At 39.2% G+C, this 7,190-nt stretch overlaps 1 pseudogene; it reads left to right on the top strand.

The window, feature by feature from the left end:
- The first annotated feature begins 425 nt into the window (after positions 1 to 425).
- On the top strand, positions 426 to 1,219 carry LOC103108149 (probable protein BRICK1; annotated as a pseudogene).
- Positions 1,220 to 7,190: the final 5,971 nt, after the last annotated feature.

Below are 7,190 nucleotides of genomic sequence, written 5' to 3'. Positions count from 1 at the left end.
CCCTCCTATGGTCTTGTCAGTGTTTCTATTTTATAAATAAAAACTTTTAAAAAAGCATGAAAAAACTAAATTGAAGGAATTGTTCATTCAGGATGAAATAGTCACTTTTAGGGTTTGTGAGAAATTTACTTCATCAACTTTGTTATATCACAGGGTGTACAGGAGATTCTATTGGGATTATATTCTCCCCTCCCCAATAATTTTATTGAGGAGAAATGGAGGTTCCTTGGAGCACTAGAAATATATCTACCGTATGATATGGCAGTACTTCTTCTAGGGAATCTATCAAAAACCACAAAAACACATATCCAAAGAGATATATGCACACCCATGTTCACATCAGCCCCATTTGTAATAGCTCAAATGTGGAAGCAGCCCAGATAGACAAGGAAAGAAGAGGCTAAGAAAGTTGTGCTTAGGACAGCCATGGTGGGCCAGGAAGACCCAGTGCAGCGGGAGATTCACCAGGACTGGGCGAACCGGGAGTAAGTACATCGAGGTCATCACCAGCAGCATCAAGAAGATCGCAGACTTCCTCAACTCGTTCAATATGTCTTGTCATTCGAGACTCGCAACCCTCAATGAGAAATTGACTGCTCTGGAGTGGAGAATAGAGTACATTGAGGCTCGGGTGACGAAAGGCGAGACCCTCACCTAGAGCCGAGCTGGCAGTGCTACTGATGGGAGTCGCTTCGAGGGACGCAGGCCTCCGGGACAGCCCCGCAGCCCCAGCTCCTTTCTCTGCTCAGAGCACAGGGCTTACTCCTGTTTTCCTTTTCTCAAAAGCGCGGCCTTCGAGCTCTGCCATGCACGTCGGGGAGTGTGGTGTGGCATGCGGGGACCAGTCTGGGGGTGCTTGGAAACAACAGGAAGTGCTTGGCCTCTTCAGGAATGTTCTGTCTGCCGTGTGTTTGAGGCATTCAGAGCCCAAAGCCTGGGACTCTGCGAAGGCCCCTCCATCCCCGTTTCCTCGGCTGCCTTGCCCTGGTGAAGTCTGTCTCCTCTCTAGCTTGTGGGTGGGGAGGCCGTGCCCAGGCAAGGGGACTGCCAGAGGATGTGGCTAACCCACCTGTTTCTTGTCTTCTGGGGAGGGGCGAGACCAGGCCCCCATTTGGCTTGAAAAGGGACATTTTCAGGGCTTTCTTTCTGTCACTTGGGGTGTCTTCGCTGCTCCTGTTTCCCTAATAAACCCCTCGATTTGAAAAAAAAAAAAAAGAAAGTTGTGCTTAGTGAACTTATGGAATACTGCTCAACTATGAGAAATGATGAAATAGCTTCCTGTTCAATGTCTTGGGTCAACTTTGTTTAAATCATGTTAATTGAGATAAGCCAGAAGGAGAAAGACAAATACCAGATGATCTCACTTATCATTGGTGTTTAAAAACCAAGGCAAGAAAGGGGAAATTTAAGCTTGAACTGAGTGGGGCGTATTGCAGCAAAGCAAAGGGACTTCAAACTAGAGGGAGATGTGCAGAGAGGATATTGAGTATCCAGTGCATGATAGTGAAGAGGACTTGGGGTGGTGATATGGGAAATTATACCGATGTGTCAACAATTTTCCTATAAACCATTATAAACAAGTCCCCAACAAAATTATAAAACTATCTCCATGAGCACTTGTTTCTGTTCTTTATGGTATACGATATTGTTGCAGGTATAAAGTGGCATCTCATTGTTGTATTTATTAGTATTTTTTCTTTGCATTTCTGTGATAATCAATGATTATGAGCATTTTCTTCATAAGTCTGTTCGTCATCTGAATAACCTCTTTGATGAAGATTCTGTTCATGTCTTCTTCCATTGTTAATAGAGTTACTTGCTTTTTTAAATTATGAATTCTTAGTATAGTTTGGTAATTAATATTTTGGCTGATGTGTGAGGTATAAACATCACTCATTCAGTGGTATTTAAAAAAATATTAGTGGGGAGTTGGGCGGTAGCACAGCAGGTTAAGTGCATGTGGAGCAAAGCACAATGATCCACATAAGGATCCTGGTTTGAGCCCCCCGCTGCCCACCTGCAGGGGAGTCGCTTTAAAAGTGGTGAAGTGGTTCCCGGAAGATGGCGAACTGAGAAGCTGCTAGTGGCTTGAGCTCTGACCACATCTTCTGGAAACAGTAGGATTTTCTGCCTTTAGTAGGCCAGTCAATAAGGGGTCCTAGCGGTGACACCAAGGAGGTAACTATAACTTAATTTGGGTTAAGAAATAGAGTAGAAAAAAAGGTAAAAAATTATTCCTTTTAGTTATTAAGCACACCTCCTCCCCCTTCCCCCCCATAACCAGTCCTGGGGACCAGCTCCTAGCAGGCTCCCCTGCTGAGCTTCTGTATTTACCAAATTCCTATCCCACCAGGGAATATCATTCATTCTAAGTCTATACCCTTCTGAAACCTCTGGCCTTTTTTCTTTCTAAGTAGCCAACCCCCCCACCTCACCCCGCATAGCTAATTAAATAATTAAAAATAAATAAAAAACTCTTTCCTTTCACAACTCTTTTATGACTGTTCTTTTTCATATCTTTTTCATTTTTCTCTCTCTCTTTCTTTTTTTCTTTTACTCATTCTTGTCATCCTTTCTTCCTTAATCCTACAGCTTCCAAAGCCACAGGCCCCAGCCCCCACACCACCAAACTGTGCTTTTTTGAATTCACTGATACACATTTGGGAATTATTTTGGGGAAGAATTCTGACTCAGTGTGGACTCTCACTGTGAGTGTCTCTGCTCGACTTCCCTTACTCCTTTAGCCACCCCTAGAATATACAGTGGATAATAGATTTTCATAACTGTCTATTTCAGCTATCCTTGTCTAGTCCTGAGGGTTTTTTTTCCTCATTCTTAACAATCAGCTGCCTCTGATCATGAGGTTTGAGGTAATCTGGGACAGGGTTTTTATTTTTTACCCTGCTCTATTTTATTATTAATATTATATAAAGGCATATATCTTCCCACCCTTTAGGTAGATTAGAAATAACTCTTAAGGTATCTTTCATTGCTAGGGTAGTGGGCATCTCATCTATTGTGGGAGGAACTTGTCTCCTTACTCTTACCTCCTCTACAGACTCTCCCCTCCCTCCTCCTCCTAGCTAATTAAAAAAATTAAATTAAATTAAAAAAAAGTAATAAAAAAACCTTTCCTTTCACTGCTCTTTAATTACAGATATTTTTCTTATCTTTTCCCTTTTATCTCACTTGTCTTTCCTTTTTTTAATCTTGTCATACACTTCTTCATTCCTTCTTCTTTGCCTTTCTGAATTTGTGAATTATTTTGGGGAAGAAATTTGACTCAGAGTGGACTCTCTATGTGTGTATCTCTGCTCTAGTTCCCTTTCCCCTCTTGTTACCCCTAGAATATACAGTGGATAGTAGATTTGCATAACTGTCTATTCTTGCTATCCCTTCTTTTTTATCTTTCTTCTTCACTGGGATTTGGTTACTATTTTTTCAAGCACTGGAGAAAGTGTTTGGCTAACTGGTAGTGATTAAACTGCTTCAATACTTGCTTCAGTTGCTACTGTAATTCCTGAGGTTGGTGAGTGCAATTGTCATAAAGGTATTTAGCACAGTGTTGCTTGTACTCAAGACACAACAGCTGAGGAACAAGAGAGCATAAAAAGGAAACACATAAATTGAAAAAATGGGTAGATCAAAAACAAATAAAACTGCTACTCCAAAGAATGAAGACAAGATCCCAGAAGAAACTACAAATCAGCCAGAAGTGACCATAGATAAGAAAAGTATGCAAGCAATAATAAACTTATTAATCACAGAAATGAAAACAACATTGGAGGAAAGGAATGGCAGTATTAGGGAAACAACAGTTGAGACCCCCAAGGAAAATACTGATTATCTTGAGGCAATTAGAGAACTGAAAGCTGAAATAGTTGTAATGAAGAAAGAAGCTGAGGCAAGGGAAAGCAGACTAACAGAAGCAGAAAACAGAATTAGTCAGACAGAGGATGAGCTAGAGAAAATGAAGAAAGAGGTGAAAGAGCTTAAAAAGAGATTGAGAGACACTGAAAAGAACAACAGAGACATATGGGATGATCTCAAAAGAAGTAACATTTGCATAATTGACCTGCCAGAGGAAGAAAGAGAGGAAGGGGAAGCAAACATTCTAGAGGAAATAATAGAAGAAAACTTCCCAGACCTGAATAACAGAAAGGACATCAAGATTCAAGAGGCCCAGAGAGTACCAAACAGAGTCAACCCAGACCTGAAGACACCAAGACACATCATAGTCACAATGAGAAGAAGTAAGGATAAAGAAAGGATCCTAAAGGCTGCAAGAGAGAAACAAAAAGTCACATACAAGGGAAAACCCATAAGATTATCTGCAGACTTCTCCACTCAAACTCTAAAAGCCAGAAGGGAATGGCAAGATATCTATGGAGCCCTGAATGAAAAAGGGTTTCAACCAAGGATAATATATCCTGCTAGACTTTCATTCAAACTAGATGGAGGGTTCAAAACCTTCTCAGACAAACAACAGTTAAAGGAGGCAACCATCACCAAACCGGCCCTGAAAGAGGTTCTAAAAACCTCTTATAAACAAGAACTATAATACTTGCAATATATCAGAGCAAACAAATTTTTTTTGAGCAATGGCACTACAGTACATTAAATCCATAATATCAATAAATGTCAATAGCTTAAACTCACCCATCAAAAGGCACAGAGTTGGGGGATGGATCAGAAAACATAATCCAACCATATGCTGCTTGCAAGAATCCCATCTGTCACAACAAGATAAACACAGACTTAAAGTCAAAGGATGGAAAACTATCATACAGGCTAACGGACCACAAAAAAGGGCAGGAACATCCGTTCTCATCTCAAACAAAATAGATTTTAAATTAACTAAAGTAATAAAAGATAGGCAAGGACATTACATAATTATTAGAGGATCAATCAACCAAGAAGACCTAACAATTATTAACGTCTATGCAACCAATGAGGGATGATTTAAATACATCAAAAACCTACTGAAAGAAGTTCACAAATACATCAATAGTAATACAAGAATAGTGGGAGACTTTAACACCTCACTCTTACACTTAGACAGATCAACAAAGCAGAGAATCAATAAAGATACAAGAGAATTAAATGAAGAGATTGACAGACTAGACCTCTTGGACATTTTTCAGAGTCCTTCACCCCCCAAAACTGGAATACACATTATTTTCAAATCCATAAAACACATACTCAAGGATAGACCACATGTTAGGCCACAAAAACAGCATCAATAAATTCAAGAGCATTGAAATCATCCCAAGTATCTTATCAGGCCACAGTGGAGTAAAACTAACATTTAACAACAAACAGAAAATTATTAAAAGTCACAGAATTTGGAAACTAAACAACATACTCCTTAAGAACCACTGGGTCAGAGATTCACTCAAGCAGGAAATTCAAATGTTCCTGGAAACAAATGAAAATGAAGACACAACCTATCAAAATATTTGGGACACAGCTAAAGCAGTACTGAGAGGGAAACTTATAGCCATACAATCACATATTGAACACCAAGAAGAAGCTCAAATGAAAGACCTTACTGCACACCTCAGGGACTTAGAGGAAGAGGAAAAAAGGAACATTAAAGCATCCAGAAGGACAGAGATCACTAAAGTTAGAGCAGAAATAAAAAACATCGAAAATAAAAGAACCATACAAAAGATCAATGAAGCCAAGAGTTGGTTCTTTGAAAGATTAAACAAAATTGACAAACCCCTAGCCAGACTCACCAAACAAAAAAGAGAGAAGACTCAAATTAATAGAATTGTAAATGATAGAGGAGATATCACAACTGACACCACAGAAATCCAGAGAATCCTGCGAAACTTCTATGAAGAACTATATGCCACCAAGCTAGAGAATCTGGAAGAAATGGAACAATTCCTAGAAACATATGCCCTTCCAAAACTGAACCAAGAAGAACTACAAAATCTAAATGCACCAATTACAGACAAAGAAATTGAAACCATTATTAAGAACCTTCCCAACAACGAAAGTCCTGGACCAGATGGCTTCACAAATGAATTCTACAAAACTTTCAGGAAAAAGTTAGTACCCATACTTCTTAAGCTTTTCCATAAGATTGAAGAAACAGGAATACTCCCTTCCACCTTCTATGAAGCTAACATCACCCTGAAACCAAAAGCTGATAGGTACAGAACAAAAAGGGAAAACTACAGACCAATATCTCTGATGAACATAGATGCCAAAATATTAAACAAGATCTTGGCCAACCGGATACAGCAGCATATCAAAAAGATTGTCCATCATGACCAAGTGGGATTCTTCCCAGGAATGCAAGGCTGGTTCAACATCCATAAGTCAATCAATGTCATTCACCACATCAATAAAAGCAAAGCCAAAAACCACATGATTATCTCAATAGATGCAGAGAAAGCGTTTGACAAGATCCAACACCCATTCATGCTCAAAACTCTACAAAAAATGGGAATAGATGGGAAATTCCTCAAGATAGTGGAGTCTATATATAGCAAACCTATAGCCAACATCATACTCAATGGACAGAAGCTGAAAACATTCCCCCTTAGATCGGGGACTAGACAGGGCTGTCCACTGTCACCGTTACTCTTCAACATAGTATTGGAAGTTCTTGCCAAATCAATCAGACAAGAGAAAGGAATCAAAGGAATACAGATTAGAAGGGAAGAAGTCAAGCTCTCACTATTTGCAGATGATATGACAGTATACATTGAAAAACCTAAAGAATCCAACAGAAAACTACTGGAAGTTATTAGGCAATATAGCAATGTATCAGGCTACAAAATCAATGTACAAAAATCAGTGGCATTTCTTTATGCAAACACTAAATCTGAAGAAGAAGACATCCAGAAATCACTCCCATTTACTGCTTCAGCAAAATCAATCAAATACCTAGGAATAAAGTTGACCAAAGAAGTGAAAGACTTGTATGCTGAAAATTATGTGTCGCTACTCAAGGAAATAGAAACTAATACCAAGAAATGGAAAGATATCCCATGCTCATGGATTGGAAGGATAAATATCATCAAAATGAATATTATCCCCAGAGCCATATACAAATTTAATGCAATACTCATCAAATTTCCACCAAGCTTCTTTAAGAGAATAGAACAAACACTACAATCATTTATCTGGAACCTGAAAACACCTAGAATTGCCAAAACCATCTTGAGGAAAAG

This window comes from Erinaceus europaeus, chromosome X (assembly GCF_950295315.1).
Source record: "Erinaceus europaeus chromosome X, mEriEur2.1, whole genome shotgun sequence".
NCBI classification, from domain to species: Eukaryota; Metazoa; Chordata; class Mammalia; order Eulipotyphla; family Erinaceidae; genus Erinaceus; species Erinaceus europaeus.
This window is presented reverse-complemented; position numbering and strand designations above follow the sequence as displayed.